Raw genomic sequence first — 26741 nt, forward strand, 5'->3', positions numbered from 1 at the left:
TTTAAAAACACAGCACTTAATGAGAGCCAGAAGGTTGAAGCTCAGCTTTATTTAGTTGAGGGCAAACACCAGGGAGGGGCAGACACCGTTAGTAGGCCCTAACCACCAATTTTTAAAAACACAGCACTTAATGAGAGCCAGAAGGTTGAAGCTCAGCTTTATTCAGTTGAGGGCAAACACCAGGGAGGGGCAGACACCGTTAGTAGGCCCTAACCACCAATTTTTAAAAACACAGCACTTAATGAGAGCCAGAAGGTTGAAGCTCAGCTTTATTCAGTTGAGGGCAAACACCAGGGAGGGGCAGGCACCGTTAGTAGGCCCTAACCACCAATTTTTTAAATAACAGCACTTAATGAGAGCCAGAAGGTTGAAGCTCAGCTTTATTCAGTTGAGGAAAAACACCAGGCAGGGGCAGACACCGTTAGTAGGCCCTAACCACCAATTTATAAAAACACAGCACTTAATGAGAGCCAGAAGGATGAAGCTCAGCTTTATTCAGTTGAGGAAAAACACCAGGCAGGGGCAGACACCGTTAGAAGGCCGTAACCAAAGTTGAAGGCCAAATGCAGTTTAATATCTGATACTATAGGCCCAAAGCCAGAAGGTTGAAGCTCAGCTTTATTCAGTTGAGGAAAAACACCAGGCAGGGGCAGGCACCGTTAGTAGGCCCTAACCACCAATTTTTGAAAACACAGCACTTAATGAGAGCCAGAAGGATGAAGCTCAACTTTATTCAGTGAAGGACAAACAACAGGGAGGGGCAGACACCGTTAGTAGGCCCTAACCACCAATTTTTAAAAACACAGCACTTAATGAGAGCCAGAAGGTTGAAGCTCAGCTTTATTCAGTTGAGGAAAAACACCAGGGAGGGGCAGACACCGTTAGTAGGCCCTAACCACCAATTTTTAAAAACACAGCACTTAATGAGAGCAAGAAGGTTGAAGCTCAGCTTTATTCAGTTGAGAGCAAACACCAGGGAGGGGCAGACACCGTTAGTAGGCCCTAACCACCAATTTTTAAAAACACAGCACTTAATGAGAGCCAGAACGTTGAAGCTCAGCTTTATTCAGTTGAGGAAAAACACCAGGGAGGGGCAGACACCGTTAGTAGGCCCTAACCACCAATTTTTAAAAACACAGCACTTAATGAGAGCCAGAAGGTTGAAGCTCAGCTTTATTCAGTTGAGGGCAAACACCAGGGAGGGGCAGACACCGTTAGTAGGCCCTAACCACCAATTTTTAAAATAACAGCACTTAATGAGAGCCAGAAGGTTGAAGCTCAGCTTTATTCAGTTGAGGAAAAACACCAGGCAGGGGCAGACACCGTTAGTAGGCCCTAACCACCAATTTTTGAAAACACAGCACTTAATGAGAGCCAGAAGGATGAAGCTCAGCTTTATTCAGTTGAGGACAAACACCAGGGAGGGGCAGACACCGTTAGTAGGCCCTAACCACCAATTTTTAAAAACACAGCACTTAATGAGAGCCAGAAGGTTGAAGCTCAGCTTTATTGAGTTGAGGAAAAACACCAGGGAGGGGCAGACACCGTTAGTAGGCCCTAACCACCAATTTTTAAAAACACAGCACTTAATGAGAGCCAGAAGGTTGAAGCTCAGCTTTATTGAGTTGAGGAAAAACACCAGGGAGGGGCAGACACCGTTAGTAGGCCCTAACCACCAATTTTTAAAATAACAGCACTTAATGAGTGCCAGAAGGTTGAAGCTCAGCTTTATTCAGTTGAGGAAAAACACCAGGCAGGGGCAGACACCGTTAGTAGGCCCTAACCACCAATTTTTGAAAACACAGCACTTAATGAGAGCCAGAAGGATGAAGCTCAGCTTTATTCAGTTGAGGAAAAACACCAGGGAGGGGCAGACACCGTTAGTAGGCCCTAACCACCAATTTTTAAAAACACAGCACTTAATGAGAGCCAGAAGGTTGAAGCTCAGCTTTATTCAGTTGAGGAAAAACACCAGGCAGGGGCAGACACCGTTAGTAGGCCGTAACCAAAGTTGAAGGCCAAATGCAGTTTAATTTCTGATACTATAGGCCGAAAGCCAGAAGGTGGAAGCTCCGATTTAGACAGTGGAGGACAATTTGAATTAGGGACTGCAGACAGACTTAGTAGGCTGTCCCCTGTGGACCATGCATCCAACACATTAACCCATTGCACCGTAATGGACACGTAATCTTCCGTGGCCATGCCTACAGGTCCATGCGTCTGTTGTCAGGTGCACCTTTGTACTCACAGATTGCCAGAGTGCATGGACAATGCGGTCTTCTACATGCTGGTGGAGGGTTGGGATGGCTTTTCTCGCAAAAGAAGTGTCGACTGGTTAGCTTGTAGCGTGGTACAGCGTAGTCCATCATGGCCTTATTAATAGTAAATAAAATATATAACTAGGCTCTATGAACTTTTAAATAGGTTCCAGGGGTACACGGGCAGCATTGGTGTGGTCAGTGGAGGAGTATTGCAAGTAGGGGCCACAGACAGGCTCACAAAGGCCTAAAATAACAAACAGTAGGCAGTCATGGCAGTTTTATATCGGTTACATGGATACACAGGCAGGCAGCATTGTGGTCAGTGGAGGAGTATTGCAAGTAGGGGCCGCAGACAGGCTCACAAAGGCCTAAAATAACAAACAGTAGGCAGTCATGGCAGTTTGAAATCGGTTACATGGATACACAGGCAGGCAGCATTGTGGTCAGTGGAGGAGTATTGCAAGTAGGGGCCGCAGACAGGCTCACAAAGGCCTAAAATAACAAACAGTAGGCAGTCATGGCAGATTTACATCGGTTACATGGATACACAGGCAGGCACTCCAGGCAGCATTGTGGTCAGTGGAGGAGTATTGCAAGTAGGGGCCGCAGACAGGCTCACAAAGTCCTAACATAACAAACAGTAGGCAGTCATGGCAGTTTTATATCGGTTACATGGATACACAGGCAGGCAGCATTGTGGTCAGTGGAGGAGTAATGCAAGTAGGGACGGCAGACAGGCTATCAAAGGCCTAAAATAATCAACAATAGGCTCATGGCAGTTTTACATCGGTTACATGGATACACAGGCAGGCAGCATTGTGGTCAGTGGAGGAGTATTGCAAGGAGTGTCTGACACAGTTAGTACTCCAAAAAAATAAATAGATGTTAATGTCTCGCAAAACAACTATAAGTAAAAAAAGGGTGGCATGCTTAGGTACAGGGGTGGGCTCATCTGCAGAGTTTATGACAAAGTAATTTGGTATTAAATTAGTATTTACTGGTGTCAATATAGGACACTGACCCAGACTACTTTAACTAGCATCATAGATGCAAACAAATTGGTATTGTTTGTCAGTGCCAGGCATTGAATGATGTCAGTGCACAGACTACACATTGGTGGAGCTGTGCGAGATAATTTTGCACGTGGTACAGCACAGTTTGAGCTGGGGGGGGAACTCTCTTGTGGCCGGCGGTACCGCCCCAGGGCCCCTCATGTTACAACGGCGTGTCTGACGTTGGGTGCGCACCACCGCCGCCAGAGACACTACATTGTACTATGAGGGACCCAGTGGCAATGCCGTCGACCAAAAGCGGGCACACCCGCCTCTTCAGACAATCAGCACTGTAACGGGTGCTTGCGCCAAGTGGCGAGACAACGGCCCCGTGGGGGGATTGTTCCCATTGGGGGAGGTGTAAACATGTCGTATGCTGGACAAACAGCTGCTGCAAATTAACAGATTGGAACACTCAGTAAGACCAGTCCACAAGCAAGACCTTTTTATAGGAAAGCTAGGTGTCAGCTGGGAAATGTGGGGCAAAATAATTTGAAATCCAGGAGTGGTTCATTTTAATGAAGGTGAGATCATCCACATTTTGGGTAGCCAGACGAGTCCTTTTTTCGGTTAATATTGAACCAGCAGCACTGAATACTCTTTCTGATAGCACACTAGCTGCTGGGCAAGCAAGCTCCTGCAACGCATATTCTGCCAATTCAGGCCAGGTATCTAATTTTGATGCCCAGTAATCAAATGGGAATGACGGTTGAGGGAGAACATCGATAAGGGAAGAAAAATAGTTAGTAACCATACTGGACAAATGTTGTCTCCTGTCACTTTGAATAGATGCTGCAGTACCTGTCCTGTCTGCGGTCATTGCGAAATCACTCCACAACCTGGTCAGAAAACCCCTCTGTCCAACGCCACTTCTGATCTGTGCACCCCTAACACCTCTGCCATGTAGCCCCCTGCAGCTTGTGTGAGAACCATCACCGGCGCTGTGTGCTGGGAATGCCTGAATCAAACGGTCTACAAGAGTAGCTTGTTTGGTTGCTAAGATTTGTTCGAGGTTCTCATGTGGCATAATATTTTGCAATTTGCCTTTATAGCGATGGTCAAGGATGCAGGCCAACCAGTAATCGTCATCGCTCATCATTTTAGTAATGCGTGGGTCCTTTTTGAGGATACGTAAGGCATAATCTGCCATGTGGGCCAAAGTTCCTGTTGGCAAATCTGCGGTTGTGCTGGTTTGAGGGGCAGTTACAGGCAAATCTACGTCACTTGTCTCCCTTAAAAAAACAGAACCCGGCCTTGCAACGCCACTAATTTCTGTTGGCCCAGGAGAAGCTTCTTCATTAAAAAAGTACTCATCCCCATCATCCTCCTCGTCCTCCTCCTCTTCGCCCGCTACCGCGTCCTCTACACGGCCCTGACCAGACAATGGCTGACTGTCATCAAGGCTTTCCTCTTCCTCGGCTGCAGACGCCTGCTCCTTTACGTGCGTCAAACTTTGCATCAGCAGACGCATTAGGGGGATGCTCATGCTTATTATGGCGTTGTCTGCACTAACCAGCCGTGTGCATTCCTCAAAACACTGAAGGACTTGACACAGGTCTTGTAGCTTCGACCACTGCACACCTGACAACTCCATGTCTGCCATCCAACTGCCTGCCCGTGTATGTGTATCCTCCCACAAAAACATAACAGCACGCCTCTGTTCGCACAGTCTCTGAAGCATGTGCAGTGTGGAGTTCCACCTTGTTGAAATGTTGATGATTAGGCAATGCTGGGGAAGGTTCAAAGACCGCTGATAGTTCTGCATACGGCTGGAGTGTACGGGCGAATGGCGGATATGCGAGCAAAGTCTGCGCACTTTGAGGAGCAGTTCGGGTAACCCCGGATAACTTTTCAGGAAGCACTGCACCACCAGGTTTAAGGTGTGATCCAGGCAAGGAATGTGTTTCAGTTGGGAAAGGGCTATGGCAGCCATGAAATTCCTTCCGTTATCACTCACAACCTTGCCTGCCTCAAGATGTACAGTGCCCAGCCATGACTGAGTTTCATTCTGCAAGAACTCGGACAGAACTTCTGCGGTGTGTCTGTTGTCGCCCAAACACTTCATTGCCAATACAGCCTGCTGACGCTTGCCACTAGCTGTCCCATAATGGCACACCTGGTGTGCAACAGTGGCAGCTGCGGATGGAGTGGATGTGCAACTGGTGTGTGTGGACGAGCTCTCGCTTCTGCATGAGGAGGAGGAAGAGGAGGAGGGGGGGCGAACGCCTACAGCCAACTCTTTCCTTGACCGTGGACTAGGCAAAACTGTCCCAATATTGCTGTCCCCTGTGGACCCTGCATCCACAACATTCACCCAGTGTGCCGTGATGGACACGTAACGTCCCTGGCCATGCCTACTGGTCCATGCATCTGTTGTCAGGTGCACCTTTGTAGTCACAGACTGCCTGAGTGCATGGACGATGCGGTCTTTAACATGCTGTTGGAGGGCTGGGATGGCTTTTCTAGAAAAGAAGTGCCGACTGGGTAGCTCGTAGCGTGGTACAGAGTAGTCCATCAGCGCTTTGAAAGCTTCGCTTTCAACTAACCGGTAGGGCATCATCTCTAATGAGATTAGTCTAGCAATGTGGGCGTTCAAACCCTGTGTATGCGGATGCGAGGATGAGTACTTCCTTTTCCTAACAAGAGTCTCATGTAGGGTGAGCTGGACTGGAGAGCTGGAGATCATGGAACTAGCGGTGGTGCCGGTGGACATGGGTGACTGAGAGAGGGTTGGAGATGGTATTCTTGCCGGTGCCCTACATGCAGTGTTTCCTACTACTAACCTGGTGATTCCCTGACTGCTTTGGCCTGGCGACGAAAGCTGCACAGATACTGCAGGTGGTGTGGGAAATGGTCGGCTTACAGGGAGGGAAGGGATGTAGCGTTGCTGACTAGCTTCATTGGCCGATGGTGCTGCAACCTTTAGGGACGTTTGGTAGTTAGTCCAGGCTTGCAAATGCATGGTGGATAAATGTCTATGCATGCAACTTGTATTTAGACTTTTAAGATTCTGACCTCTGCTTAAGGTTGTTGAACATTTTTGACAGATGACTTTGCGCTGATCATTTGGATGTTGTTTAAAAAAATGCCAGACTGCACTCTTTCTACTATCGGATACCTTTTCAGGCATTGCAGACTGAGCTTCTTTAACCGGATGGCCACGCTGTCCTCCAACTGGTTTTGGTTTTGCCACGCGTTTTTGGCCAGATACGGGCCCGGTAGATGGAACCTGTTGTGATGTTGATGCCTGCTGCGGCTCCTCCTCCTCCGCTTCAGAACTACTGCCGCCTGCACCCTGTTCCCCCAATGGCTGCCAATCGGGGTCCACAACTGGGTCATCTATGACCTCCTCTTCTATGTCGTGTGCGATTTCGTCTGTGTCACCATGTAAGCCAGTGGTATAGCGTCCGTGACGGGGCACCATAGTCTCCGCTGGGTTTGATTCTGCCTCAGTACACTGCAAGGGCAATGTTCTGGTCTGAGTCAAAGGAACAGCATAGTAATCTGGCTGCGGCTGTGCATCTGTGCACTCCATGTCCGATTCAACTTCTAATGGACATGGCCTGTTAACTGTTTCACTGTCTAACCCAGGAACGGTATGTGTAAAGAGCTCCATGGAGTAACCCGTTGTGTCTCCTGACGCATCCTTCTCTCTTGTTCTGGGTGAAGAAGACAAGGAAGCGACTTGTCCCTGACCGGGAGCATCCACTGACGATGCACTGCTCTGACATTTGGCACTTTCCGAGGAGGAGGCAAAAGAGCTAGAGGCAGAGTCAGCAATGAAAGCCAATACTTGTTCCTGCTGCTCCGGCTTCAAAAGTGGTTTTCCTACTCCCAGAAAAGAGAGCGTTCGAGGCCTTGTGTAGCCAGACAAGGAACCTGGCTCAACAACTCGAGACTTAGGTGCTGTACTGCTTTTACCATGACCACCTGATGCTCCACCACCACTACCATCATTACCAGCTGAAAATGACCGCCCACGGCCACGACCTCTTCCACTAGACTTCCTCATTGCTTGCAAAACGTAACCAAAGTAACACTATTTGTTACTGTAAAACAACTTATAAGGTGAACTCAAACTTCTGTAGGATTTATATATACCTTTATAGGTGCCTGACACTGAAAGGAAAATCAGGCCCAATGTTACACACTAGGTTTTCTGTGGCCCAATAATTTGAGACAGATGGCACACACAGGCCCAGCACTCAAGCAGAAATGCCAATCTTAATCTCCCACTATTTTTTTTTTTTCTGTGAGAATTTACCCTAAAAAAAAAAAAAGGCCCAGTATTACACAGTGTTTTCAGTGGCACACAATGAGAGAGAGATGCCACACACAGCAATGGCACGGAGGCAGACTTGACAATATTTATCTCCCAATATTTTAATTTTTTTTTAAAAGGGAGAATGTACCCCCCCCAAAAAAATGGCCAACTATTACACAGTGTTTTCAGTGGCACACAATGAGAGAGAGATGCCACACACAGCAATGGCACGAAGGCAGACTTGCCAATATTTATCTCCCAATAATTTTTTTTTTGGAAAAGGGAGAATTTAGAAAAAAAAAAAAAAAGGCCAAGTATTACACAGTGTTTTCGGTGCCACATAATGAGAGAGAGATGCCACACACAGCAATGGCACGGAGGCAGACTTGCCAAAATGTATCTTTTTTTTTTTTTTGAAAAGGGAGAATGTACCCCCCTGTTATGATCCTTAGTGGCTGAGGATCACGAATAGACCAGCAAGTGAATAAACTAAGGACAAGCTCTAGGGAGATGGTAACTGGACTGATCGCAAATCTGAACCTATCCAACACAACTAGAGGTAGCCGGTGAACGTGCCTAAAAAATTCCTGGACGTCTCGAGCCAGCCTGAGGAACTAGCTACCCCTAAAGAGAAAGAAAGACCTCGCTTGCCTCCAGAGAAATAATCCCCAAAGATATAGAAGCCCCCAACAAATATTAACGGTGAAGTAAGAAGAAGGCACATACGTAGGGATGAAATCAGATTCAGCAAAAGAGGCCCACTAGTACTAGAAAGCAGAAAATGTGACCGCGACGCGACCAATCACAGCAAGCCGTGACGTAATTTCAGGTCCTCAATGCAGAAATAGGCATCAGGACCTGAAATTACGTCACGGCTTGCTGTGATTGGTCGCGTCGCGGTCACATGGGCGGCACGCAACCAATCACAAGCCGTGACGTAATTTTAAAAATGCGCGCGTCTCCTGCCTCCTGTGACGTCACGGCTTGTGATTGGTCGCGTCGCCCATGTGACCGCGACGCGACCAATCACAAGCCGGAACGTAATTTTAAATTCCTGAATGCCTAGAATTAGGCATTGAGGACCTGAAAATTACGTCACGGCTTGCTGTGATTGGTCGCGTCGCGACCACATGGGCGGCACGCAACCAATCACAAGCCGTGACGTCACGGAAGGAAGTAAAAGCGCGCATTTTAAGCAAAGAACGCTGCCGGTTCCCTCGGTGAGGTCCAGGCTGCGTCGGAGAGGTGAGTATAGCAATATTTTTTATTTTAATTCTTTATTTTACACATTAATATGGATCCCAGGGCCTGAAGGAGAGTTTCCTCTCCTTCAGACCCTGGGAACCATCAGGATACCGTCCGATACTTGAGTCCCATTGACTTGTATTGGTATCGGGTATCGGTATCGGATTAGATCCGATACTTTGCCGGTATTGGCCGATACTTTCCGATACCGATACTTTCAAGTATAGGACGGTATCGCTCAACACTAATCAGAACCCTTCTTGGTCAAATCCGTCAAAGGCTTAACAACGCCAGAAAAATTAGCTATGAAGCGACGGTAAAAATTAGCAAAACCCAAGAACTTCTGAAGACTCTTAACAGATGTAGGCTGCGTCCATTCATGAATAGCCTGAACCTTGACTGGGTCCATCTCAATAGTAGAAGGAGAAAAAATGAAACCCAAAAAAGAAATCTTCTGGACTCCAAAAAGACATTTTGAGCCCTTCACAAATAAAGCATTGTCACGCAGGACCTGAAAGACCATCCTGACCTGCTTAACATGAGACTCCCAATCATCCTAAAAGACCAGAATATCATCCAGATACACAATCATAAACTTATCCAGATATTCACGGAAGATGTCATGCATAAAGGACTGAAAGACTGAAGGAGCATTAGAAAGTCCAAAAGGCATCACCAAGTACTCAAAATGGCCTTCAGGCGTATTAAATGCAGTTTTCCATTCATCACCCTGTTTTATACGCACAAGGTTATACGCACCACGAAGATCTATCTTGGTGAACCAACTAGACTCCCTAATGCGAGCAAACAAATCAGTTAACAATGGCAAAGGATACTGAAATTTGACCGTGATTTTATTCAAAAGGTGATAATCAATACAGGGTCTCAGGGAACCATCCTTTTTAGCCACAAAAAAGAATCCTGCACCAAGAGGGGATGAGGACGGGCGAATATGTCCCTTCTCTAAAGACTCCTTTATATAACTCCGCATGGCAGCATGCTCCGGCACAGATAAATTGAAAACTCGTCCCTTAGGAAACTTACTACCAGGAATCAAATTTATAGCACAATCACAGTCCCTATGAGGAGGTAGAGAATTGAGTTTGGACTCCTCAAATACATCCTGGTAGTCTGACAAAAACGTAGGGACTTCAGAAGGAGTGGACGAAGCAATTGACACAACAGGAGCATAACCATGAATTCCCTGACAACCTCAACTTGACACCGACATAGCTTTCCAATTCAGGACTGGATTATGAGTCTACAACCATGGTAGACCCAACACGACGACATCATGCAAATTATGCAGTACAAGAAAGCGAATCACCTCCTGATGAACAGGAGTCATGCACATGGTCACTTGTGTCCAGTACTGAGGTCTATTCATAGCCAATGGTGTAGAATCAATTCCCCTTAGTGGAATAGGGAATTTTAAAGGCTCCAAATCAAAACCACAGCGCCTGGCAAATGACCAATCCATCAGACTCAGGGCGGCACCTGAATCTACAAAAGCATTAACCGGGTAAGATGACAGGGAACAAATCAGGGTAACAGACAAAATGAACTTAGGCTGTAAAGTACCAATGGTGACAGATTTATCAACCTTTTTTTTGCGCTTAGAGCATGCTGAGATAACATGAGCTGCGTCACCACAGTAAAAGCACAACCCATTTTGCCGTCTATAATTTTGCCGTTCACTTCTGGTCAGAATTCTGTCACATTGCATAGATTCAGGTGTCTGTTCAGACCGCCAAATGGTGCACAGGTTTGCGCTCCCGCAAACGCCGATCAATCTGAATGGCCAGAGTCATTGACTCATTCAGACCTGCAGGCGTAGGGAACCCCACCATGACATTCTTAATGGCCTCAGAAAGACCTTCTCTGAAATTTGCAGCCAGGGCACACTCATTCCACTGAGTAAGCACCGACCATTTCCGAAATTTCTGGCAGTACACCTCTGCTTCATCTTGCCCCTGAGAGAGGGCCAATAACGTTTTTTCAGCCTGGTTCTCAAGATTAGGTTCCTCATAGAGCAATCCAAGGGCTAGAAAAAACGCATCTACACTAAGCAATGCAGGATCCCCTGGCGCCAATGCGAAGGCCCAATCTTGAGGGTCACCACGCAAAAAGGAAATGATAATCTTAACTTGCTGAACGGCATCACCAGAGGAACGAGGTTTCAAAGAAAGAAACAACTTATAATTGTTCCTAAAATTCAGGAACCTAGATCTATCTCCAGAAAACAACTCCGGAATAGGTATTCTAGGCTCTGACATAGGACTGTGAACAACAAAATCCTGAATACTTTGAACCCTAGCAGCAAGATGATCCAGACTGGAAGCCAAGCTCTGGACATCCATGTCAGCAGCTGAACTCAGAGCCACACCAAGATTAAGAGGAGGAGAGAAGCTAGCCACAGCAGCTAGACACACGGCAACAAAAAAAAAAAATAAAAATTCTCAAGGCTTCTTTTCTCCTGCTTCTGCCATGCAATTAACACTTTTGTGGCCGGCTGTACTGTTTTGATCCTTAGTGGCTGAGGATCACGAATAGACCAGCAAGTGAATAAACTAAGGACAAGCTCTAGGGAGATGGTAACTGGACTGATCGCAAATCTGAACCTATCCAACACAACTAGAGGTAGCCGGTGAACGTGCCTAAAAAATTCCTGGACATCTCGAGCCAGCCTGAGGAACTAGCTACCCCTAAAGAGAAAGAAAGACCTCGCTTGCCTCCAGAGAAATAATCCCCAAAGATATAGAAGCCCCCAACAATATTAACGGTGAAGTAAGAAGAAGGCACATACGTAGGGATGAAATCAGATTCAGCAAAAGAGGCCCACTAGTACTAGAAAGCAGAAAATAGAGCAGGGGTCTATGCGATCAATAAAAAACCCTTACAAAATATCCATCCTGAGATTTCAAGAACCCACGCACCAACTAATGGTGTGTGGGGGGAAACTCAGTCCACTAGAGCATCCAGCAAGCGAGGGAATCACATTTTAGCAAGCTGGACAAGAAAACATGATAAACACTGCTGATCAAAAAATGAGCAAACAAAACTTAGCTTGTCCTGGATGGACTGGGAGCAAGGTAGTCAGAAGGAATCTGAGTAGCACTGATTACATTGACAGCCGGCAACAAGTGGAAGTAAAACAGAGCTATATAGGAACCTCCCAGAGGATAACAAACCAGCTGATAGCCAGAGACCAGCAGGATAACAAAAAAAGCCACCAGGGGGAGCCCAAAGCAAAAGTCACACCATACCACCAGTGACCACAAGAGGGAGCCTGAAAACAGAGTTCACAACACCCCCCCCCCAAAAAAAAATGGCCAAGTATTACACAGTGTTTTCAGTGGCACACAATGAGAGAGAGATGCCACACACAGCAATGGCACGGAGTCAGACTTGACAATATTTATCTCCCACTAAATTTTTTTTTGGAAAAGGGAGAATTTAGAAAAAAAAAAAGGCCAAGTATTACACAGTGTTTTCGGTGCCACACAATGAGAGAGAGATGCCACACACAGCAATGGCACGGAGTCAGACTTGACAATATTTATCTCCCACTAAATTTTTTTTTGGAAAAGGGAGAATTTAGAAAAAAAAAAAAAAAAAAAGGACAAGTATTACACAGTGTTTTCAGTGCCACACAATGAGAGAGAGATGCCACACACAGCAATGGCACGGAGGCAGACTTGACAATATTTATCTCCCACTAATTTTTTTTTTGGAAAAGGGAGAATTTAGAAAAAAATAAAAAAAGGACAAGTATTACACAGTGTTTTCAGTGGCACACAATGAGAGAGAGATGCCACACACAGCAATGGCACGGAGGCAGACTTGACAATATTTATCTCCCAATATTTTTTTTTTTTTTTAAAAGGGAGAATGTACCCCCCCAAAAAAAAATGGACAAGTATTACACAGTGTTTTAAGTGGCACACAATGAGAGAGAGATGCCACACACAGCAATGGCACGGAGTCAGACTTGACAATATTTATCTCCCACTAATTTTTTTTTGGGAAAAGGGAGAATTTAGAAAAAAAAAAAAAAGGACAAGTATTACACAGTGTTTTCAGTGGCACACAATGAGAGAGAGATGCCACACACAGCAATGGCATGGAGGCAGACTTGCCAATATTTATCTCCCTGCAGTTATCTCAGAAAAGTATGGCATGCAGCTGTAAAAGGACTGCTGCACACAAAAGTGTGGACAAACACACAAGATAGCTGTGCAGAAAGGAAGGAAAAACAGGATTTGTGCTTTGAAAAAAGCAGTTGGTTTACACAGCGGCGTACACACAAAGCAACGCAGCTATCAGGGAGCCTTCTAGGGCAGCCCAATGAGCTACAGCGCTGAGGGAAAAAAAATGTAGCTTCCACTGTCCTGCAAACAAAAGGTGGTATTGGACAGTGGAAATCGCTACAGCACAAGCGGTTTGTGGCTTTATGTACCCTGCCTATCACTATCCCTGCTTCCGAAGAAGCTGCAGCAACCTCTCCCTACGCTCAGATCAGCAGCAGTAAGATGGCGGTCGGCGGGAACGCCCCTTTATAGCCCCTGTGACGCCGCAGAAAGCAAGCCAATCACTGCAATGCCCTTCTCTAAGATGGTGGGGACTGAGATCTATGTCATCACGCTGCCCACACTCTGCGTCCACCTTCATTGGCTGAGAAATGGCGCTTTTAGCGTCATTGAAACGCGACTTTGGCGCGAAAGTCGCGCACCGCATGGCAGACCCCACACAGGGATCGGCTCGGTTTCATGAGACGCCGACTTTGCCAAAAGTCGGCGACTTATGAAAATGAACGATCCGTTTCGCTCAAACCTAGTCATGACCCAGACGCGTTTTGAGGCCATCCATAAGTTCCTGCATTACAACGATAATGCACGGTGTCCCGCACAAGATGACCCCAACTTTGACCGTCTGTTCAAAATTCGGCCGGTCATCGAACACTTCAAGAAAAAGTTTGCTGAAGTGTACGTGCCTCAAAGGGACATCTGCGTGGATGAGTCCTTAATTCATTTTAAGGGGTGGCTCAAATCCATCAATACCTGCCCAGCAAAAGGGCCAGGTATGGAATCAAACTCTACAAGCTGTGTGAGAGTACCTCAGGGTACACCCACAGCTTTAGCGTTTACAAAGGGAAGGACACCAGGATTGAACCGCCTGAGTGTCCTTCTATCCTGGGAGTGAGTGGGAAAATTGTGTGGGATTTGGTGCACCGACTGCTGGATAAAGGTTATCACCTCTATACCGATAACTTTTACACCAGCATCCCACTCTACAAATCTCTCTCTGCACAAGGTACCGCAGCCTGCGGTACTGTCCGCAAAAATCAGAGAGACCTCCCGAAGACGCTACTTGGGCAGACTCTCAGAAAAGGTGAGAGCAAAGCCCAATGTAGTGACCACCTGCTGGTGGTCAAGTACAAGGACAAAAGGGATGTCCTTCTATTGACCACCATACACGGTGATGGCAGCGCCCTCAGCACTGTAAGGGGTACCTCTACAGAGGTCAGCAAACCGACCTGTGTACTGGGGTACAACAAAAACATGGGGGGCGTTGATCTCTCTGATCAACTCCTCCAACCGTACAGTGCTTTGAGAAAGGCCAGGGTGTGGTACAAAAAGCTATCTGTGTACATTGTACAAATGGCAATGCTCAACGCTTTCCTGCTGTCACGATGTGCACACAACACCGATACGTCATACCTTCATTTCCAGGAGGTAGTGGTTAAGGCCCTGATGTTTGGCACGAGGGAAGGAGTGGGCCCCAGTACTTCTGGAACTGAAGGTACACGTATCGTACCAGGTCAGCATTTTCCGGGGGTGGTATCGCCAACTGGAAGAAAAGGTAAGCCGCAAAAAGGGGCCGAGTGTGCTACAAAAGAGGAATACGCCAGGACACCATCTATCAATGCGACACCTGCCCCGAAAAACCTGGCCTGTGTATGAAGGATTGCTTTAAATTGTACCACACCTCCATGCACTACTAATTTACAGGAAACAGATTCATTCCAAAGTAGGCACATCTACGTAAGTTCTTTGGGGGCCTACTTTCCAAAATGTTGTCACTTGTGGGTTTTTTACCTGTTTAGGCATATCAGGGGCTCTGCAAACGGAACATGATGCCCGCAGACGATTCCATCAAAGTCTGCATTCCAAAACTTAAGTACTTCCCTTTCGAGCCCCAACGTGTGCCCAAACTTTTGTGGTCCAATTTCTCCTTTTACCCTTGGGAAATTAAAAAATTGGGGACTAAAAGATCATTTTTGTGGGCAAAAAATAGGATTTTTTATTTTCACACCCGGGCGTTATAAACTTTAGTGAAACACTTGGGGGTGCAAAGTTCTCACCACACATCTAGACAAGTTATATAGGGGGTCTAGTTTCCAAAATGGGGTCACTTGTGGGGGGTTTCCACTGTATAGGCACATCAGGGGCTCGTCAAACGGAACATGACGGCCGCAGAACATTCCATTAAAGCCTGCATTCCAAAACATCACTACATCCCTTCTGAGCCCTGACGTGTGCCCAAACAGTAGTTTTCTCCCACATAAGAGGTACCAACGTACTCAGGAGTAATTGGACAACAACTTTTGCAGTCCAATTTCTACTGTTACCCTTGGGAAATTAAAAAATTGGGGACTAAAAATCATTTTTGTGGGCAAAAAATAGGATTTTTTATTTTCCCACCCGGGCATTATAAACTTCTGTGAAGCACTTGGGGGATAAAAGTGCTCATCACACATCTAGATAAGTTCCTTAGGGGGCCTAGTTTCCAAAATTGGGTCAATTGTGGGGGGTTTCCACTGTTTAGCCACATCAGCGGCTCACCAAACGCGACATGGCGTCCGATCTCAATTCCAGCTAATTTTAGCTTGAAAAAGTCAAATAGCGCTCCTTCCCTTCTGAGCCCTGCCATGCGCCCAAACAGTGGTTCCCCCCTACATATGGGGTATCGGCGTACTCAGAACAAACTGGACTACAACTATTGTGGTCCAATTTCTCCTGTTACCCTTGTGAAAATAAAAATTGGGGACTAAACGATCATGTTTGTGGAAAAAGTATGATTTTTTATTTTTACGCCCAGGCGTTATAAACTTCTGTGAAGCCCCTGGGGGTTCAAAGTGCTCATCACACATCTAGATAAGTTCCTTAGGGGGTATAGTTTCCACCCAAACAGTGGTTCCCCATTAAACACGGGGGGTATCAGCGTACTCAGGACAAATTGGACAACAACTTTTGCAGTCCAATTTCTCCTATTACCTTTGGGAAAATTAAAAAACTGTTGCTAAAATATCGTTTTCATGACTAAAAAGTTAAATTTTCATTTTTTCCTTCAACATTGCTTTAGCTCTCATGAAGCACCTGAAGGGTTAATAAACTTCTTGAATGTGGTTTTGATTAGCTTGAGGGGTGCAGTTTTTACAAGTGTGTCACTTTTGGGTATTTTTTGCTATATAGACTCCTAAATGTGACTTCAAATGTGAGATGGTCCCTAACAAAAATGGTTTTGTAAATTTTGTTGTAAAAATGAGAAATTGCTGATCAACTTTTAACCCTTATAACTCCCTAACAAAAAAAAAATTGTTTCCAAAATTGTTCTGATGTAAAGTAGACTTGTGGGAAATGTTACTTATTAAGTATTTTGGGTGACATATCTCTGTGATTTAAGGGAATAAAAATTCAAATTTGGAAAATTGCAAAATTTTCTAAATTTTTGCCAAATTTCCATTTTTTCACAAATAAACGCAGGTAATATCAAATAAATTTTACCACTATCATGAAGTAGAATATGTCATGAGAAAACAATGTCAGAATTGCCAAGATCCGTTGAAGCGTTCCAGAGTTATAACCTCATAAAGGGACAGTGGTCAGAATTGTAAAAATTGGCCTGGTCAGTAACGTGCAAACCACCCTCGGTGCTTAAGGGGTTAAAATGCAATAATGGGAGATCAAAAGGACATATTTGCACCAAAATGGTAACATTAAAAACGTTAGCTTGGCATGCAAAAAATAAGCCCTCACCCAACCCGAGATCATGAAAAATGGTGACGCTACGGGTATTAGAAAATTGAGCAATTTTGTTTTAGCAAGGTTTGGAATTTTTTTTTACCACTTAGATAAAAAAAACTAGACCTGTTTGGTGTCTATGAACTTGCAATAACTTGGAGAATCAAAATGGCTGGTCAGTTTTAGCATTTAGTGAACCTAGCAAAAAAGCCAAACAAAAAACACGTGTGGGATTGCACTTTTTTTGCAATTTTACCGCACTTGGAATTTTTTCCCCGTTTTCTAGTACAAGACATGTTGAAACCAATGATGTAGTTCAAAATTACAACTTGTCCTGCAAAAAATAAGCCCTCACATAGCAATACTGACGGAAAACTAAAAAAGTTATGGCTCTGGGAATGAGGGGAGCGAAAAACGAAAACGCCAAACTGAAAAAAGCTGGGGTCATGAAGGGGTTAATATAGCAGATCAGCAGTCATTTAAAACCTGCATTCATCTAATGTATTTAGTCATTCTTAGATCTAGGTGCATCACAGATCCAGGTGCCATGATGACTTTTCCCATCCACAGCTCGTCTCTACAGATCTCCATCTTCTCCAATCTTTTGCAGCACATCTTAACACAGTGACTTTAACCACTTAATCCCATATGACGTACTATCCCGTCAAGGTGACCTGGGACTTAATTCCCAGTGACAGGATAGTACGTCATATGCAATAGGCAGTGCTAACGGGGGAGCGAGACAGATCGCGACCGGGTGTCAGCTGACTATCAAAGCTGACATCCGGCACTATGTGCCAGGAGCGGTCACAGACCGCTCCTGGCACATTAACCCCCGAAACACTGCGATCAAACATGATTGCAGCGTTCTGGGGGCATAGGGAAGCATCGCGCAGGGAGGGGGCTCCCTGTGGGCTTCCCTGAGACCCTCGTTACAAGGCGATGTGCTCACCTCATACCGAACGTCTCCTCCCTGCAGGCCCCAGATCCAAAATGGCCGTGAAGCTACTTCCGGGTCCTGCAGGGAGGTGGCTTACAAGTGCCTGCCCAGAGCAGGTGCCTGTAAGCCTGGAGCAGTGCACGTCAGATCGCTGATCTGACACAGTGCTCTGCAAAGTGTCAGATCAGCAATCTGTCACTATATAGTTATGTCCCCCCTGGGACAATGTGATAATGTAAAAAAAAAAATATTTAGATGTGTAAAAAAATAAAAAAATTAAAAAATAATTCCTAAATAAGGAAAAAAAAAATATTGTTCCCATAAATACATTTCTTCATCTAAATAAAAAAAACAATAAAAGTACACACATTTAGTATTGCCGCATCCATTAACTACCTAACCTATAAAACTGTCCCACTAGTTAACCCCTTAAGTGAACACCGTAAAAAAAAAACGAGGCAAAAAACGCTTTATTATCATACCTCCGAACAAAAAGTGAAATAACACGCAATCAAAAAGACGGATATAAATAAACATGGTACCGCTGAAAACGTCATCTTGTCCCGCAAAAAACGAGCAGCGATACAGCATCATCAGCAAAAAAATAAAAAAGTTATAGTCCTCAGAATAAAGCAATGCAAAAATAATTATTTTTTCTATAAAATAGTTTTTATTGTATAAAAGGGCCAAAACATAAAAAAAAAATGATATAAATGAGGTATCGCTGTAATCACACTGACCCGAAGAATAAAACTGCTTTATCAATTTTACCAAACATGGAACGGTAAAAACGCCCCCCACAAAAAAATTCATGACTAGCTGGTTTTTTGTCAATCTTCCTCACAAAAATCGGAATAAAAAGCGATCAAAAAAGTCACTTGCTCAAAAATGTTACCAATAAAAATGTCAACTCATCTTGCAAAAAACAAGACCTCACATGACTCTGTGGACCAAAATATGGAAAAACTATAGCTTTCAAAATGTGGAGACGCAAAAACTATTTTTTGCAATAAAAAACGTCTTTTAGTGTGTGACGGCTGCCAATCATAAAAATCCGCTAAAAAACCCGCTATAAAAGTAAATCAAACCCCCCTTCATCACCCCCTTAGTTAGGGAAAAATAATAAAATTATTTTTTTTTATTTATTTCCATTTTCCCATTAGGGTTAGGGCAAGGGTTAGGGTTAGGGCTAGGGTTAGGGCTAGGATTAGGGCTAGGATTAGGGCTAGGGTTAGAGATAGGGCTAGGGTTAGGGCTAGGGTTAGGGTTAGGGTTGGGGATAGGGTTAGGGTTGGGGATAGGGTTAGGGTTGGGGATAGGGTTAGGGCTACCGTTAGGGTTAGTGTCGGGGCTAAAGCAAGGGTTAGGGTTGGGGCTAAAGTTAGGGTTAGGGCTACAGTTAGGGTTGGGGCTATAGTTAGGGTTAGGGTTGGGGCTAAAGCTAGGGTTAGGGTTGGTGCTAAAGTTAGGGTTGGGGCTAAAGTTAGGGTTAGGGCTCCTGTTAGGGTTGGGGCTAAAGTTAGGGTTAGGGTTTGTATTGGGATTAGGTTTAGGGGTGTGTTGGAGTTAGGGTGTGGTTAGGGTTGGGATTAGGGATAGGGGTGTGTTAGGGTTAGGGGTGTGGTTGGGATTAGGGGTAGGGGTGTGTTTGGGTTAGGGTTTCAGTTACAATTGGGGGTTTCCACATCAGGGCTCTCCAAACATGACATGGCGTCCGATCTCAATTCCAGCCAATTCTGCGTTGAAAAAGTAAATCAGTGCTCCTTCTCTTCCGAGCTCTCCTGTGCGCACAAACAGGGGTTTACCCTAACTTATGGGGTATCAGCATACTCAGAACAAATTTGACAACAAGTTTTAGGGTCCAATTTCTCTTGTTACCCTTGGGAAAGTAAAAATTGGGGGGGCTAAAAAATTATTTTTGTGGAAAAAAAATGATTTTTTATTTTCATGGCTCTGCGTTATAAACTGTAGTGAAACACTTAGGGGTTCAATGTTCTCACAACACATCTAGATAAGTTCCTTTGGGGGTCTAGTTTCCAATATGGGGTCACTTGTGGGGGGTTTCTACTGTTTAGGTACATCAGGGGCTCTGCAAATGCAACGTGATGCCTGCAGACCAATCCATCTAAGTCTGCATTCCAATTGGCGCTCTTTCCCTTCCGAGCTCTGCCATGTGCCAAAACGGTGGTTCCCCCACATATGGGGTATCAGCGTACTCAGGACAAATTTCAGAACAACTTTTGGGGTCCAATTTCTCTTGTTACCCTTGGGAAAATACAAAACTGGGGGCTAAAAAGTAATTTCTGTGGCAAAAAAAGAATTTTTGTTTTCACGGCTTTGCGTTATAAACTGTAGTGAAACACTTGCGGCTTCAAAGCTCTCACAACTAGATAAGTTCGTTAGGGGGTCTACTTTCCAAAATGGTGTCACTTGTGGGAGGTTTCAATGTTTAGGCACATCAGGGGCTCTCCAAACACAACATGGTGTCCCATCTCAATTCCAATCAATTTTGCATTGAAAAGTCAAACGACGCTCCTTCCTTCCTGAGCTCTGCCATGTGCCCAAACAGTGGTTTACCCCCACATATTGGGTATTGCCATGCTCAGGACAAATTGCAAAACAACTTTTGGGGACCATTTTCTCCTGTTACCCTTGGTAAAATAAAACAAATTGGATTAGAAGTAATTTTTTTGTGAAAAACAGTTAAATGTTCATTTTTTTAAACATTCCAAAAATTCCTGTGAAATATCTGAAGGGTTAATAAACTTCTTGAATGTGGTTTTGAGCACCTTGAGGGGTGCAGTTTTTAGAATGATGTCACACTTGGTTATTTTCTATCATATAGACCCCTCAAAATGACTTCAAATATGATGTGGCCACTAAAAATAAAATGGTGTTGCAAAAATTAGAAATTGCTGGTCAACTTTTAACCCTTATAATTCCCTAAAAAAAATTTTAGTTCCAAAATTGTGCTGATGTAAAGTAGACATGTGGGAAATGTTACTTGTTAAGTATTTTGTGTGACATATCTCTGTGATTTAAGGGCATAAAAATTCAAATTTGAAAAATTGCAAAATTTTCGCCAAATTTCAGTTTTTTTCACAAATAAACGCAGGAAATATCTAATAAATTTTACCACTATCATGAAGCCCAATATGTCACTAGAAAACTTTGTTAGAATCACCGGGATCCGTTGAAGCGTTTGTCACGGGGAGACTAGGTGGGCAAGAGCTAATAACCCGGGCCCCTGCAATTTCCCTCAGACTAGGGAAATCCTGACTGACCCTCTACCTAGAGTTTACACTGATGGTGTGCATGTCTAGGCCTCGACCCTCGCCGTGTCTCCTGTTTCAACCCTAGGCTGAAACCACCGCCCACCACCCAGTGAAAAGATAATACACCAATACCCACAGTTAGCACAGACAAGGATAACGGAAAATATACACCACGCCGCAGTCACTCAGGAATACACTATAAATGCGCAGGGCAAAATAAATACAAATATAGGAAGGAGTAAATAAGACAAAGGGAAATACACCACCAGCAACGATACTCCAACTACTAGCTCACCACTCCAGACCGAGATAACAACGCACAAGACAGAAGCTATAATCGGCGACGCCCAATGTTCAGGAGAACTATTTAAAGGCAATGGGCATGGCCCAGCTTCCAATCCGAGCATCAGGTAAATTAACCCCGGACCAGCTAGATAAAATCTAGCCAACGCCAATGAGCACATAGTGGTCAAAAGAGGAATTACCGCTGTCTGTCGAACGACCTGGTCTGAACAGCGTCCGACATGACAGCGTTCCAGAGTTATAACCTCATAAATGGACAGTGGTCAGAATTGTAAAAATTGGCCGGTCATTAAGGGGTTAAAAAAAGTGTCATTACAATGCTCCTGAATAAAAATAACTACCCTTACTGTGCCTAAAATAAGCCTATTTCTGTGAACTCAAATAAATAACTACCCCTCGCTGTGATCCCAGCGCAAAAAATGACCTCTCACTATCCTTCTGATGGCACATGGCCTCCACACTGTCCTTTTCTATAAAATATTCCCACCACCCCGTTCTCCCTATGTACTATGACCACCACGCTGTCTGCCTTATATATTGTGACCCCCAAACGTCCCCCTTTCTATGCTATGACCACCACACCGTCCCCCCTTATATACTGTGCCCAACATGCCGTTTCTTTTTATATACAATGACCACAATGTCATCCCCCACTTTTACTATGATCACCACACCATCACTCCTTATAAACTATGAGCACCACATCATCCCCCTTTATATACTATGAGCACAACACCATCACCCTTATGAATTATACCAGTCACATTCTCCTCACTTTTGAACTATGATTTCCACTATGTCTCCACCCCATGCTGCCCCCTGTTTGAACTGTCTCCATTGCATTAGCCTTCTCCATACAGAGCAAATTTCCCCATACTGAACCCCCAACGCTACTCCTACATAGTGATCCCACCCTATGCTGTCCTTTCTCCATTGTGATCCCATCCCATGCTGCCCCTTCTTCATAGTGATCCCATCCCACACTGCCCCTTCTCCATAATGATCAAACCCCATGCTTCCCCTTTTCCATAGAAACCCACCCCAGGCTGCCCATTTTTCCATAGTAATGCCACCGCATGCTGCCTCTTCTCCATAGTGAGCCATGCTTCCCCTTTTTCCATAGTGTTCCCAACTCACGCTGCCCCTTTTTTAATTGTGATCCCACCTCACACGCTGTCCCTTCTCCATAGTGATCCCACCCACACTGCACCCTTTCAATAGTGATCCTACCCTACACTGCTCCTTTTTCCATAGTGATTCCACCCAATGCTGCCTCCTTTTCTATATTGATCCCACCCTACAATGCCCCTTTTAAATAGTCATCCCACCCCACGCTGCCCCATTTCCCAATTTTCATAGACATCCCACCCCATGGGGCCCCCTTCTTCAGATACATCCCCCCCATGTGGCCCACTTTTTCAGAGCCATGCCTCCATGCAGCCTGTTTTTTAGAAACATCTTATTCCATGTTGCCTCCTTTTTTAGAGACATCCCACCCCATCTGGCTCCCTTTATCAGAGACATCCCACCTCATGCAGCCCCATTTTTCAGAGACAACTTACCCCATATGGCCCACTGTATCTTGGCTCCACCAACTTCTCCCCCACACTTCCGCAGAGACTCCAATTTTCTTATTGAGTCTGGGGAGGAGAGGGAAGATTTTAAAAAAATGTTTACATCCTAAGCCTGGGGCCACCCCCCGTGACCCACCGCCCTGAGCACCAGACTGCCGTTGCCTAGTGGCAAATACGGGCTTGGGTGTATTCACTTTTGTGAGATATTACATATCTGTGTTTAAGTACAGTAACTTTCTTTAAAATCTATCATTTGAATGCACTGCCTCTGTAAGTGTATACAAGGTAATCATTTTAGCTGTAGGAAGATGTCATATAATTTGCCTTCTTATTATTTTCCAGACATCATTATATGGATGTTGCCAGTTACATGACAGCACATTTCATTTGCCAACTATTCATACATAATAAAGCTGATAAAGAAGCATTTTAAGGATAGATAGGATATTAAAGTTCCCATCGAAGGCTCTTCACTCAGCTTTGCTAATTTTTTGAGTTGTCTGATAGAACTGGTTTCGCTAACAAGAAATTTGGCAACACTAGTACAGTATAAAGTCATTTTGTAGCTAAAATAAACCTCTGTTATATCTAATCCAGAGCACAGAGCTTAAATGAACAACAGTGATAAACATCTTACTGACAGAGAACTAGACTATGCAATTAAATATTTTAAGTGGTTTTTTGATTTTCTGTCAGTAGCAGAGGTATAGCATAGCGAGAGGTAGGCAGATCCAAATATCTCCCACATTTTTCTTTGTCTGGCTGTATTGTCAGAGATTTATGGATTTAGAGGTAAGCAGTTTATATTTATGAAATATATTATTCCAGCCGTCATCTTTCTTTACATAAAGGTGTCTATTCTTCGTATATAATCATGAAGAGATCAATAGTAATATTAAAGAAACATCAACATTATTCCACTGCTTCGTGTCGGGAAACTTAAAGTAACCCTCCACCTCAAGAGCTACATTTTCCTACAATCTATGTTATTAACGTGCAGATACCATACATTGTGTCTTCTATTAGAGCTGTTGCCAAGTTCTTGTGTCCAAATTGGCCACTGCATTTTCATTGGGAGGGTTGTGGAAAGTCTGAAGCATGCCTACCAGGCACTTCTACTGCCTGCAGTCCATATAGACACAGCACCAACATGGTCACTATTCCTCTATCTCATAACAGAACTTGGAAACAATACCAGCAGGGACTAAAAAGAGGGCAACGTGTGTCAATAACTTCAATAGGACATTGCAATACCAAGCACTGATTGTAATATGTAGTCTGCATGAAGCCAAATTAAACAGAAGGGGCTGTGGACCTCATTGGGTATCATAGTCACATCAAACCGCTGACTGGCATGCTACCCCCACCAATCGAATTTCAAAGACAAGTCATCGATATTTCGAACCTAGAAAACCACTTTACATATCATATTAGAATTATTCAATATACACCTCAGACTAACACCAGAATTATCCACACTCTAGTTGTATTTTTAGCATTTAGGCTTGATTATGGCCAGTTGCGGACAAAACGTTGCCTTGTCTACCTCACTTATTTATTGCTGCTGTGTGATTTTTAAGGATGGAAAAAAATTATGTTTTTTCATACACAAACTATATCTGGTGCCTCAAATCTTTTGGAACTTTTAACATAGTGAGACATATATTTTTAATTATATTGGTAATGATACACTGACGAGCAAAAAGGTAATATTGTTTTGAACTTTTGATTTTCAGGTTCCATCATCATTTTATAGACAATCATCATGGCTACCTCATACATATATTTGACTTGCAACTGTTTAGCATATGATTAGCTATGCACATTCTTGTCATGTCACTGCATTGTTACTGTATTGCTTTTGGTGGTGGAAAAATATTTTACTTCCTGTTTACAACAAATTACAACCTGTTCTCACATTCCCTAATAGCTCAGTGTGTTACGAGGTTGATTCCCAAGCGAATGGTCGATAGTTCGAATTGAGGAGCAGCCATGAAGAAGCTTTTCCAAGGAAAGAGAAACAGCATCATCCAGATCATAGATAGTAGTCTTTCGGCATAGAAAATTACTAAACGGCATCCTATGAATGCCATGACAGTTGGTAGAATGGAAAATGAAGTCCTTCAATTCATTCACAAGCCAAGAGATGGACGTCCAGGCAAAATATCAGAATCAACAAGTTGGCTCATCAAAAGGTCTATTAGTTCTGGAGCAACAAACATGGCAATGTAAGTGGCTCATATGCTTTGTAATAGTGATAATACAGATGTCTACATAAGCACTGTCTAGAATGGTGGCCTGAAAAACATCACCATGCTATTTCAAAAAATGGTGAGATATATCCGGAAGATGATGTTTAGTTGTATTGTAATTGATTTCAACCTTGTCTCTTTGTGGTATATTGTAGGATTCTGAAATGGTGATTGGTGTAAAAATATGGGTTGTACGATGGGTGCAGCAACTCCGATGTACATCACACATCGATATACCTATTTAATAGATTTACTTACACTGTTATAGTTCCATGATTAAAGGCATATATGGCTTGAAACGCGTATGCCAAGCGTTTCCTAATTTTACTATTTTTTTTCCATTTTAGAGCAAGCAAAATAACTGGTTTTCTGATTGAAATATTCATTGCGGTTGCTGGGACCTGTTGCTCTATACGTGTCTGCTGTTACTTAGCTGTTACAGACCAAAGTTTTTTATTCAAGTACCGCACCCAGCAAAGCAATTGTTTACTTGGATTTGGTGAGTTGCGGTGAGATGCTTTTGTTCCATAGTTACATAGTGACACAAACTTTGGCCAGATGGTGGACCCAACACTTTGCCCTTGTGGAGAACTTTTGGTATCACTTAGCTTTTAACAGGAAAGTTGGTGACCCATATAGATACACCCTACCAGAATTTTCATGCCTTTCAAATAAATGTGGTTTTAGAGCATTGGTCCCCAACCTTCAAGTCGTATTCAGCTCTGACAGATGGTCGAAAGTCACAGAAACCTCAACGTAATGATACCCTGCTTTATAGCAGCATATGTGCAGCATAGAGAATTTTCACAAGAAATACAGCCAATGTTGAGTAAATAATTATAAATATTAGCAATATAGAAGAGAATAAAAATATATAAAGGTACAGAGAGCAAACACTAGGGTTACAAAACAACAGGAAGAGATGAGTGTGTCAATGTTTTAAACAGTATGCCAGAAAAATACTATAGCAAATATGCAAAACAGTAAGTATCCATATAAATGGCAGTAAATAAAATACATTGAATATCTACATGACAGCCAATTGGCCAAATATATTATGCATAATTGCAAAATAAGGTAAGCAGTGAGTTTAAATAAAATAGATATCTGTAGTCATCTCCTCCTGCTGGACTGGCACCAGATCTTAACACGTGTTTCAGTGAGTAGCCTTCATCGGGGGCTTGGTGTCAGACCAGCAGGGGACACTTTAAATACTGGCCCAGACAAATAGAGTACCACTATGTATGAAGGAACATTGAGATCATCAGCAGAGCATGTGACAGATCCAACATACACATGATCCATCATCCGAAGGGGCCGGCCGGGTGATGTGAGCGTGAAGGTGACCATGTGACTGAAAACATAATTAAGATCCGGTCACGTGACACTGTCTAGCATAGGATAGAGACGTGGAGAGGAGAAGGACCTGCAGGCTGGAAGTGCGCATGCGTACAGACTAACAGTGAGAGGTCCTGGGCAGAAATAGAAATTGAAATGGTCTAAGTGAAGGGGCATGATGAAAAGGAATAAATTATAAATATGAGGATAATA

The sequence above is a fragment of the Ranitomeya variabilis genome, chromosome 1 (genome assembly GCF_051348905.1).
Source record: "Ranitomeya variabilis isolate aRanVar5 chromosome 1, aRanVar5.hap1, whole genome shotgun sequence".
Classification (NCBI taxonomy): domain Eukaryota; kingdom Metazoa; phylum Chordata; class Amphibia; order Anura; family Dendrobatidae; genus Ranitomeya; species Ranitomeya variabilis.